Genomic DNA, 13,014 nt, shown 5'->3' with positions numbered 1-13,014 from the left:
TCAATTGTTTTAGGTCAGACCTAAAACTGTCTGAATGAATAAAGAGGGAATGGATTTTCTATGAGAGTCATACAATTTCAAAGAAAGATGAAGAGACTAAGGGTCAAAGAAGTGATGGGATTTGCCCAAGTTAATGATAGATTTTTCCACTTTGAACACAGTGGACTTTTGCGTTCCAGGGCTAACAATAATCTGAACTGACCTGTGAGAGGGGGCACAGTGTAGTCACAAGGCTGACTTTGTAAATTTAGACAAGTTGTGTCCCCTCTCTGAGTCCTTTGTTTTCTCCCTTATAATATAAGGGGCACTTAAATAGATGATGAAACTGTTTTTTTTTTTAATCTACAAATTGGCTTTTTCTAATGCTGTATAAATCTTTTAAGTTTTAAATGTATAGCACTTATGGGGTAGCTAGATGGTGCAGTGGATAAAACACCCAGCCTGGTGTCAGAAAGACTCAACTTCATGAGTTCAAATCCAGTCTCAGGCACTTAACTAGCTGTGGGACCCTGAACAAGTCACTTTACCCTGTTTGCCTCAGTTTCCTCATCTATGAAATGAGCTGGAGAAGGAAATGGCAACTACTTCAGTATCTTTGCCAAGAAAACCCCAAATGAAGTCACAAAGAGTCAGACACAACTGAAAGAACTGAATGACAATAGCAACTCTCTCCTCAACCATCTTGGTCTCTTGGGAAAGTAGGCTCAAACTTAAAGTGGTTGCTACCACATGTGATCCTGACCAAGTTCACTTCTAGACACAATCTAGCCAATGCACACTGCAAGACACAAATTTCAGTTGTTGGTCAATCTACTGCTCAGCTGATCCTTATAGTTTTCTCCTCAAGGCAGAGCTCCTAATTGTGGCCAACTCTAGGATGGGCATCAGTTCCTAAACCTTTCAAGATTTTACAAAACCAGGCCAGCTGTGGGGTGGGGTGGGATGTCAGTAGATTGAGAGCCAGACTTGGAGATGGTAGATCCTGGATTCAAATTTCATCTTAGATACTTCCTAGCTGTGTGATCCTGGGCAAGTCACTTAACACCAGTTGCCTAGCCTTTTACTACTCTTCTGCCTTGGAAGCAATCCTTAGGATTGATTCTAAGATGAAGATAAGGGCTAAAAAATCTCCTTAACCCAAAGGGAAGAAGACATGTACAAGAGATGAATACCCCAGACACAGATTTTTCCCAGGAAGCTATGCACTCACCAGACAGTCAGATGTGGAGAAGAATACACCTTTCCTCAGAATTTATAGAGTCACCTTTTACTTCAGGAGGGAAAGAGTAGATTTCTCTACTTGGAGTTGTCTGTACAGACCATTAGTACCATTAGTTCTAGTTCAACAGCCAACCAAAAGACCCCTCTTCACCACATAGTAGGAAGATAGAAATTAGTCACAGAATAAATCCCCACCTGTGCAATGTCCTGAAATGGAGAGCCAGGACCCTCCATTCGATATCACCCCTCACTTCCCTGGACTGAGCCCTCATTGGCCAATTTCCCATCACAGACATTTCTCTGCTTTTTAGGTCATTTTTACTAGACTTATTGTTTTCTGAATGATATAGTCCCTTGGCATCTAAGTCTATCGACGGGTCTTTATTAAATATTTACTACATGCTAGACACTGTACAAACAGGTATTATCAAGAGAAAAGAAGAATCTCTGACTTCAAGGAGCTTACATTCTTTGTAATATATGTAATCCATATACAAGGAAACACCTTGTATATGGATAAGCAAATATGAAAGTAGAGCCAAAGTAACTTCCACAGGAAGTACAAAGGAGAATAACATTGATTTTGGAAGGGAACTGAGAAAGAAAATGGGAATGTCCTGAGTCTTAAAAAGAGCTAGGGATTCCAAGAGGGAGAGATGAGAAGAGCCTATTCAAAGGCTTTGGTGACAAAAGATGGAATTACTTTTATTTAATAGTTTGTTTTTCCAATTACATACAATAATCTTTTGCATTTATTCTCTGAAATTATAACATCCAAATTGTCTCCCCCCACCCCAGATGGTAAGCAATCTGGGTTATATATGTATGATTTTGCAAAACATGTTTCTATATTGGTCATGTTATGAAAGAATACTCATCTAAAACCAAAATCCCCTAAAAAACCCAAACAACTCACACCTAAATAAAGTGAAAAAGAGATGAAATTTCTCATTTGGCTGAAAAAAGAGTCCTTCTGCTTGAAACTTGTTCAGAAAAATAAATTGATTCTAAAGTTGTAATAGCTTCAATGACAAATAGAGAATTTGTATCCCCCCCTGCCCCGTAGAAATGGGGAGCCATTGAATCTTTGTGAATCCCTAGAATGACATAGTCAAACTTGGCCTGAAGTAGTATGAATTTGGCAATCATGTGGAGGATTGGTTAGAGTAGAGGGATACTGGGTGCAAGGAGACTATTTAGGAGTCTCTTGCAATAGTCCAGGAGAAAGATAATAAAAACCTGAACCTGTTTGGTGTAGAATTATCAAAATCTAGCAAATTATTGGGTATGGAAAGTATGGGAAAGGGTAAAGTTGAAGATGACCCCAAAGTTGTATGTCTCCATCAGTAAGAGGATGTTGGAGGCACTCAATAACAGAAACAGGAAAGAAGCTAATGAATTCCACTTTAGACATGCTGAGTTTGAGATACCAACAAGCTATCGAGTTATCCCTGTGTACATATCCAGCAGATAATTACAGGTAATGTCATGATTGAAGTACAGACAAGAAATGAGCTCAAAATTTGGAGATTTGAGAGTCATTTTAATGTATGTGATAATGAAACTCAGGGGAGATGTTGAGATCATGGAAAGAATCAAGGCTCTTTATAAAAGATATACCTGGGGCAGCTAGGTGGCTTAAAGGATAGATAGCCAGGTGGGAAGGTGAGAGGTCCTGGATTCAAATTTGATTCCAGGCACTTCCTAGCTGTGTGACCCTGGGAAAGTCACTTAACCCCAGTGGTCTAGTCCTTATTTGTCTTCTGCCTCAGAACCAATACATAGTAATATTGATTCTAAGACAAATGGCAAGGGTTTAAATATACTTACTTTTTCATTCCTTTAATTCTAAAAAAATGTACTTTGTTCCACTCTTTTACTTTAAAACCAGTTTCAAGTTCACTTAAAAGGTTGTTGTGGGGAGCGTAAATCTTGGTACAATCACTTGTGAAATAAACACCTTGCCACCTCATTAGAGATAAATCAAAGGAATGTGGAAATGAAGCAAAAAAAAAAATGAGCCCCCTTTGAGCCAGTCAATTTTGTAGCCATTAGACCAGAGGGGTTTAAACCTTTCCTTTTGTTTTTGATCTGAAATATCCATGTACACTTATTATTGCACCATAAAAATTGTTTGAGAGGAATCTTTTCATTTTAATAATTTAGCACGACCTCTGAAAAGCAGCATGAAATAGTATATAATGGACCTGATTTGGAGTCAGAAAAGATATTCAAGTCTTACCTTTGACACACTTTAGCTGTGACAATGGGCAAATCGCTTGATTTACTAGTCATCTCGGGAAACTCTCTAATATTATACAAAAATGTGTTCATCTTCTACATTGGTGAATGGAGTCTCCACACATTGAGGTCCTTGGGCCAAAATTAATTCCATCTGTTGCTCTGTCCACTTGCAACACAAAACAGGGAGACTTTAGTGTCTCAAGTAACTGATCATAAAGATCTCCAGACATGCAGGCAATTCTTCCTACCATATCTTCAAGCCCTTTGAAGATGCTTTGCATATGATTCATCAACCAAAATTTTGATTATATCATTAACACCATTTGGTTACTTAATGAGGTTTTTTACATAGCACTTCTGTAAACAACCTTACATAGTGCAAGTAATCATTTTGATGTTAGGATTGCATGTAACCATTTAAATCATCTGATTTTCTCAGGAAATGTTCTCGTCTTGCCATTTCATCTGTATGTGTAACGAGTCACAAAATGAATTGGACCCATCAAGCCAAATATTCTTTCCCTAAAACTTTACTTACAAACTAAAACAGTGCAGACATGAGGCCCCTGTTTCAAATTCGACCAGATCAAAAGGTATGCAGTTTTATAGCTCATTGGGCATAGTTCCAAATTGTCCTCTAGAATGGTTGGATCAGTTCACGACTCCATCAACAATGCATTAATGTCCTAATTTTTCCACATCCCCTCCAACATTTACTATTTTCCTTTACTGCCATATTACCCAATCTGATAGATATGAGGTGGTACCTAAGTGCTGTTTTAATTTGCATTTCTTTAATTGATTTTGATTATTTTTAAATGATATTTTATTTTATCAATTACATGTAATAGCACATTTCTACATAAGTTTTTGAAGTTATAAGATCCAAATTGTCTCCCTTTCTTCCCTCCCCCTTCTAGGAGCTGATAAACAATTTGATCTAGGTTACATATGTATTATCATGCAAAACAAAACATATTTCCATGTTACTCATTGCTGTAAGAGAGTACTCAGATAAAACCAAAACCCCAAATAAACTAAGAAACATCATGCTTTGATCTGCATTCTGACTCCAAGAGTTTTTTCTCCAGAAGTTGATAGCCTTCTTTGTCATAAGAACTTCAGAATTTTCCTTGATCATTATATTACTGAGAGTTACATCTTTCACAATTGCTCATTCCACAATATTGCTGTTACTGTGTATAATGGTCTCCTGGTTCTGCTTATTTCATTCTGCATCAGTTCATGTAGGCCTTTCCAGTTCTTTCTGAACTCTTCCTGTCCATCATTACTTATAGCACAAAAGTATTTCATCACCATCATATACCATAAAAATATTTTTGTACAAGTAAGTCATTTCCCCTTTTTTAGAATCTCTTTGGGATACAAACATATTAGTGGTATTGATGGATCAAAGGGTACACACAGTTTTAAAGCCCTTTGGGCATAGCTCTAAATTGCCCACAAGAATGGTGGGATTAATTCATACTACCAACAGTGAGTTAGTGTTCCAATTTTGCTATATCCTCTCTAACATTTGTCACTTTACTGTCATATTGGACAGTCTAAAAGATGTAAGGTGGTACCTTGGAATTGTTTTAATTTTCATTTCTCTAATCAAAAGTGATTTAGAACATTTTAATGGTTATTGATAGCTTTGATTTTTTCATCTGAAAACTGCTATTTCATATCTCTTGACCATTTGTCGATTGGGGAATGGCTTGTATTCTTATAAATTTGACTTAGCTCTCTATATCTTTGAGAAATGAGACCTTTATCAGAGAAATTAATTATAAAATTTTTTCAAAGTGCTTTGTCTCCTTTCTAATCTTGGTTATATTGGTTTTGTTTGTACAAAAGCTTCTTAATATAGTCAAGATTATTCATTTTACATCTTGTAATGTTCTCTTTCTCTTGTTTGGTCATAAATTCTTCCATTCTCCACAGATGTGACAGGTAAACGATTCCAGATTACCCTAATTTACTTATAGTATCACCTTTATGTCTAAATCATATGCCCATTTTGACCTTATCTTGGGATAGGATGTGAGATATTGGTCTATATCTGGCTACTGCCATACTCTTTTCAGTTTTCCCAGAAGTTCTGGTCAAATACTGAGTCCTTATTCCAAAAGCTAAGATCCTTGGGTTTATCAAACAATAGATTGCTAAAGTCATTTGCCTCTAATCTATTCCACTGATCCATCAATATGTTTCTTATACTGCTTTTTTATAGTATAGTTTGAGATCTGGTACTTTTTATAGTACAGTTTGAGATTTGGTACTGCTAGGCTACCTTCCTTCACTTTTTATTCATTCCCTTGATATTCTTGATTTTTTGTTCTCCCAGAGGACTTTTGTTATTACTTTTTCTAGTTCTATAAAATAATTTTGGCAGTTTAATTGGCAACTAAATAAGTTAATTTGCATAGAATTTTCATTTTTATTATATTTTCTTAGCCTACCCATGAACAATTAATATTTTTCTAATTATTTAGATCTGACTGTGTGTGAAAAGTGTTTAACTGTGTTCTTATATTTCCTGTGTCTGTCCTGGCAAATAGATTCCCAAGTATTTTATATTGTCTAGAGTTAATTTAAATGGAATTTCTCTTTCTACCTTTTACTGATGGACTCTGTTGGTAATATATAGAAATGCTGATGACTATTGTGGATTTATTTTTGTATCCTGCAACTTTGCTAAATTTATTAATTATTTCAACTAGTTGTTTAGTTTATTCCCTAGGATTCTCTAAGTATACCAACTTATCATCTACGAAGAGTGGTAGTTTAATTTCCTCATTGCTTCTTCAATTTCTTTTTCTTCTGTTATTACTACAGCTAGCATTTCTAGTACAATATTAAATAATAGTGATGATAATGGGCATCTTTGCATCACCCCTAGTCTTACTGGGAAGGTTTCTAACTTATCCCCATTGTAGCTAATACTTGCTGATGGTTTTAGATAGATACTACTTGTCATTTTAAAGAATGACCCATTTATTCCTCTGCTTTCTAGTAGTTTTAATAGAAATGGGCATTGCATTTCATTAAAGACTTTTTTCTGCATCTGTTGAGATAATCATGTGATTTGTTAATTTTGTTATTGATGTGGTAAATTATCCTAGTAGAATTCCTAATATTAAACCAACCTTGCATTCCTGATATAAATTTTCCCTGGTCATAGTGAATGATCCTTGTGATATATTGTTATAGTCTGCTTGCTAGTATTTTATTTAGGGTTTTTCCATGAATATTCATTGTGGAATTTGGCCTATAGTTTTCTTTCTCTGTGTTTGCTCTTCCTAGCTTAAGTATCAGCATCATATTTGTGTCATAAAAAGAATTTGGTAGAACTCCTTTGCCTATTTTGCCAAATAATTTATATAATGTTGGGATTATCTTTTAAATGTTTGCCAAAATTCACTTGTGAATGTATTTGGCCATGGGGAATTTTTTTCTGGGGAGATCTTTGATGACTTCTTTAATTTCCTTTTCTGAGATGAGATTATTTACATTTTCTATTTGCTCTTTTGTTAATCAGAACTATTTACAATTTTTCAAATATTCATCCATTTTACCTAGATGGTGAAATTTATTGTCATATAATTGGGGAAAATAACTCGTAATGATTGCTTTAATTTCCTCTTCATTGGTGGTGAGTTCACCACCAATGGTTTTCTTCTTTCCTTTTTAAAATTAAAATAACCAATGCTCTATTTTATTTTTCAATTTTTTTCATAAAACCAACTCTAAATCTCATTTATTAGTTTGTTCTCTTTCAATTTTATTAATTTCTCCTTTGATTTTTAGGATTTCCTATTTAGTCTTTAATTGGGGATTTTATTAACTTGTTCCTTTTCTTGTTTTTTGTTTTTGTTGTTGCATGCCCACTTGATTGATCTGCTTTTTCTCTCTTTTTGGTAAGCGTTTAGATATACAGATTTCCCTCTAAGTATTGTTTTGGTTGTATTCCCATGAATTTTGATATGTTGTCTCTTTATTGTCATTCCTTTTAATGAAATTGTTTCTATAATTTGTTCTTTGACCCACCCCTTTTTAGAATTAGATTATTTAGCTTTCAATTAATTTTAATTTGCCTTTCAATGGCCCCTTATTGATTATAATTTTTATTGCATTATGATCTGAAAAAGATGCATTTATTATTTTTTCTGCAATTGGTTGTGAAGTTTTTAGGCCCTAGAATATGATCAATTTTTATATGTTACCATGTACTGCTAAAAAGAAGGTATATTCTTTATCTCCATTCATTTTTCTCCATGGATCTATAAAGACTAATTTTTCATAATTTCATTTACTTCCTTTACTTCTTTCTTGTTTATTTTTTGTTTAGATTTATCTAGTTCCGACAGGAAGGTTAAGATCTCACTAGTATAGCTTTCCAGTCTATTTCCTCCTGAAGTTCATTTAATTTCTCCTTTAAATTTTTGGAGGCTATAGCATTGGTACACACGTTTAATATTGATATCACTTTGTTGTCTATAGTACATTTTATCAAGATATAATTTCCTTCCTATCTTTTAATTAGACCTGTTTTTGCTTTAGTTTTGTTTGAGATCATGATTGCTACTCATGCTTTTTTTACCTCAGCTGAAGCCCAGTAGATTCTGCTCTATCCCTTTAAATTTACTTTGTGTGTGTCTCCCTGCCTCAAATATGTTTCTTGTAAACATATTGTAGGACCATATTGTTTTTTTAAAACCCCACCCTCTTAGAATCAATACTGTTTATTTTTTCCAAAGCAGTAGAGCAGTAAGGGCTAGGCAAAGGGGGTTAAGTGACTTGCCCAGGGTCACATAGCTAGGAAGTGTCTGAGGCCAGATTTAAACCCAGGACCTCCCTCCCATCTAGGCCTGGCTCTCAATCCCACTAAGCTACCCAGCTGTCCCCAAGGACCATGGGTTTTAATTTGCTCTGCTATGCTTTTCTGTTTTATGGGGCAAAATCATCCCATTCACATTCACAGTTATGATTATCATATGTGCATTCCCTTCTTTATTTTCCCCTTTTGATCCTGTTCTTTCTCTTTTTTCATTGTGTCCCTCATCACAAATATTTTGCTTTTCATTCCCCTTCTTCCCCCTCTCTTTTATGACTTCCTTTCTCCCCTACCATCTTATTACCCTCCAATTTTTTCTATAGGGTAAGATAGGAGTCTATATCCAAATGAGTATGATTCTTATTCCTTCTCTGAGCTAATTATAATGAGAGTAAGGTTTAAACATTGCCCATTGCCACCTTCATTCTTCCCATCACTGTAATAGGTTTTTTTAAGACTCTGCAGGTGATATAATTTACCCCATTCTACCTCTCTCTTCCTTTTCTCTCAATTCAATCCCCTTTTTTACCCCTTGATTTTTCTTGCATATCATGTAATCCTGAATAGCTTATTCCTTTGCCCTCTTTCTATGCATTGTCCTTCTAACTGTTCTGATGGCAAAAAAAAAAATTAAGTTACAAATATTTTTTTCATGTGGAAATATAAACAGTTTGACCATTGAATCCCTTAAGTTTCTCTTTCTTGTTTACCTTTCTATGATTCTCTTGGGTCTTGTTTTTGGAGATCAAATTTTCTGTTTAGGTCTGGTCTTTTCATCAGGAATTCTTGGAAATATTCTATCTTATTAAATGACCATTTCTCCCTAAAAGAATATGCTCAGTTTTGCTATGTAGGTGATTTTTATTTATAAATGTAATTCATTTGCCTTCTGGAATATATTATGCTTCCCAGTCCTGTGTAATCCTAACAGTGGCTCCATGATACTTGAATTGTTTCTTTCTGGCAACCTACTGTATTTTCTCCTTGACATTGGAATTCTTGAATTTGGCTATAATATTCCTGGGAGTTGTAATCTGGAGATTACTTCAGGAAGCGATTGGTGCATTCTTTCAATTTCTATTTCACCTTCTTGTTCAAGAATATCAGAGAAGGGGGCATCTGAGTAGCTCAGTGGATCGAGAGCCAGGCCTAGAGACAGGAGGTCCTAGGTTCAAATCTGGCCTCAGGCACTTCCCAGATATGTAACCCTGTGAAAGTCACTTAACCCCCATTGCCTAGCCCATACCACTTACCAATACACAGTATTGATTCCAAGACCTTAGGTAAGGATTTTTAAAAAAATTAATTAATTAATTGAAAAAAGAACATCAGGGAAATTTTATTTGATAATTTCTCATAATATGATGCCTATGCATTTTTTTAATCATGACTTTCATGTAGTCCAATAATTCTTAGATTTTCTCTCCTTGATCTATTCTATTTTCCAGGTCAGATGTTTTTCCCCACTATTTCATATTTTCTCCTATTTTTGCGTTCTTTTGATTTTGTTTTATTGCTTCATGATGTCTCATGAAGTCTTTAGCTTCTATTTGCTCATTTCTAATTTTCCTAATTAGAAAATTTTTCCAACTCAATTCTAATTTTTATGTGATTATTTTCTTCCGTAAGCTGCTGAACCTCCTTTGAACTCTTCTTCATTAGATTTTTGTGCTTCTTTTTCCATTTGGCCAATTCTGTTTTTTAAGTTTTTATTTTCTTCTTTCATTACTTTTAGTTCTCATTCCCATTTTTCTTCCACTTCTCTTATTTGTTTTTTAATTCCTTTTTGAGCTCTTCTAGAACCTCAAACTAATTCCCAGTTTTCTTTGAAGTTTTGGATGTGATTATTGATCTCATTTTCCCCGTCTGAGTCTGTGGCTTGCTCTTCTTTATTGCTATCATTTTCTATAGTTAGGTGTTTTATTTTTATTTTTTTTTGCTATTTGCTCATTTTCCCAGCCTTTTATTTTAATGTTTTCTTTTATCTTAAATGTGGGCTCCATTCTCATGGTAGAGTGGGGTACTCTCTTAAACTTCAGTTTTTCCTTGCTGCTATCATAAGCTCTAGTTCTGGGTTTTTGCAAGTTTCAGTTGTTCAAAGACAGTATGCTGGCCTGTGGGCTGGGAACTCTGAAAGCCATCTCCCACTACTGGTTCAGTCTCCTCTGGGGACTGATGATAGTTGCAGGGCTCAGAGCACTGTGAGCTACCTTGTGCTGGTGCTCAGGGACTCACTTCAAGCCTGGGTAGGGGTCTTGGGCCTCACCCTAGGCTTGCATAATCCAGGTATACTGCAGACTGCCTTATTCTGGGGTTTGGGCACTCACTGTAAGGCTTGGGGAGGGACTTAGAGCCTCACTCTGGGATTGCCCCTAAGGCCAGATTTAAAAATTAAACCAGATCTTAAGTATACATTTAAACATTAGGAGAAAAAAGCATAATTGACCAATAGGGAGAATAGATCTTTCTATTAAATTATTTTTAAAAATCAATGGAAGTAATGACAGACTTTTTTTGTGGTTGCTCATTCTTGTCTGACTCTTTGTGACCCCTTTTGGAGTTTTCTTGGCAGAAATATTGGAATGGTTTGACATTTCCTTCTCCAGTTCATTTTGCAGATGAGGAAACTGAGTCATACATAGTGAAGTGGCTTGCCCAGGGTTATAAAACTAGTAAGTAGTGTCTGAGACCAGATATGAACTCAGGAAGATGAATCTTCCTGACTCCAAACCCAACACTATCCACTGTGCCACCTATCTGCCCTTATTAAATGACATACTTCTTATGATAAAAAAAAAACAAAAATTCAGAATATATAATGAAAGTAGAGAAAAAAAATTCAGGATATAATACAATTATTGGGAAAACTAGAAACCAAGTAGGCATAAGTAATACTTTCAGAGAAGTATAATCTTCAGATTGTTACATACTCAGGATTACTGATATACCAGAAAATTTAGGGGGAAAAGTAAGCACTATGTTTCAGGAAATAATTTTAAAAAATAAATACTAATACATACACACATGGAAAAAATTCACAGTGGTCTCACGCTTCAGTAGTTTAGTACATTAATATATGTAGAGGCAGCTAGGTGGCTCAAAGGATAGATAGCCAAATCTGGAGACAGGAGGTCCTGGGTTTAAATCTGATCTCAGACACCTCCTTGTGGTGTGGTCCTGGGCAAGTCACTTAACCCCATTACCTAGCCCTTACCACTCTTCTGCCTTGGAATCCACATTTATCCAATATGTATTGTTTCTACTACCTCTTGAAAAGCGGAAATAGCACTGTTTATATAGGTCAATACTGAATTCAAACTAGTAAGCATTAAAAGGACTAAACAAGAACATTATATTATGCTGAAAGCTCTATGCAGAGTGAAAATACAATTTTAAATATATATGGACTAAGAGGAAATTGTCAAAAGCAAAGCAAACTTCCTAATCCTGAAAGGGAGATTAAAAGAAAAAAGTAAAACATGGAATCAGAGTATAAAGCAGTGTTCGTCAATTGGAGAATGGCTGAAACAAATCTGTAGTACATGAATATAAAGCAATATTATTGTGTCAAAAGAAATAATGAAAGATACGATTTTCAAGAATCCTAGATAGTATGAACTGATATCGAGAAGTGAGCAGAATCCAAAGTACAGTTTACACAAGGATAACAACATTAAAGAAAAATAGCTATGAAATCCTTCAAAATTCTGATCAATGCAATGACCAATCATATCTCCAGAATAACAAAAAAAGAAGCATGTTATTCACCTGTTCCTGATAGAGGGGTGATAGACTCAAAATGCAGAAAGAGACTTGAGTATCAGAAATGGCCACTGTGGGGATTAGTTTTTCTTTTTTGCAATGCTATTACTATGCTTTCCTCTACCTCTTTTTCCTGTTTTTTAATAAGAATCAATAGCAATAGTGATGCTCCACAAAAGAACAATATTAAATTTATGTATACCTAATAATTCTGCACCAAAATCTATTAAAGGAGAAAAAATACAGGGAACATGGATAGCCAGAAGAAATCATGTTCCCACGGGTGCTCATCTTGGTTCTGTTACTGCATCAGACTCTCCCTCTCCTTTCCATCCAGTGATTTAATCAACCTGAGGACTTCTGTGTACATCTGCTATTATACTTTGAGGTCCTTTTCCAAATGTCATTTAGCATCTGAGTCGCTTTCTATGGGTCCTCTTCTGTTCTGTGCTCCCAACTGCTGCTCTTACACTAAATTAATTTTGCTTTGTGCCTTTTTTTGTTCTTGGAAGGAATGGATTTTCAGCGATTTTCTAACATAGTCTCAAAATTGTTTCACTTTTCCATGAAGTCCTAAATCATTGTCAACTTGTGTGTGTGCCTCTATTTTGTTCAATCCTTGTGGCAATATGCTGAAACAAGTAGTTGAATGTTAAAATAAATCCTGATGTTTTATCTAGGAGTAATACAGAGTTTTGGATTATGAAACAATGCAAATTGACTCCATGTAATTTTGTGCAAAATGATGTTATTTCCTATAGCTATTAAGTTGGATATTATTTATATATTATTCTTTTATATAATCTTTTGTTATTTTATTGTATGTTATTTTATTCACGTATGTATTCTTTACATATATATTCATGAATAAGTTGTTGAAAAATAAATGAGGAGGCAGCTGAGCGACTCAGTGGATTACAGCACTAGGCTTGGAGTCAGAGGATCTA

The sequence above is a fragment of the Monodelphis domestica genome, chromosome 5 (assembly GCF_027887165.1).
Source record: "Monodelphis domestica isolate mMonDom1 chromosome 5, mMonDom1.pri, whole genome shotgun sequence".
NCBI lineage: Eukaryota > Metazoa > Chordata > Mammalia > Didelphimorphia > Didelphidae > Monodelphis > Monodelphis domestica.
Note: the sequence above shows the minus strand (reverse complement) of the source record.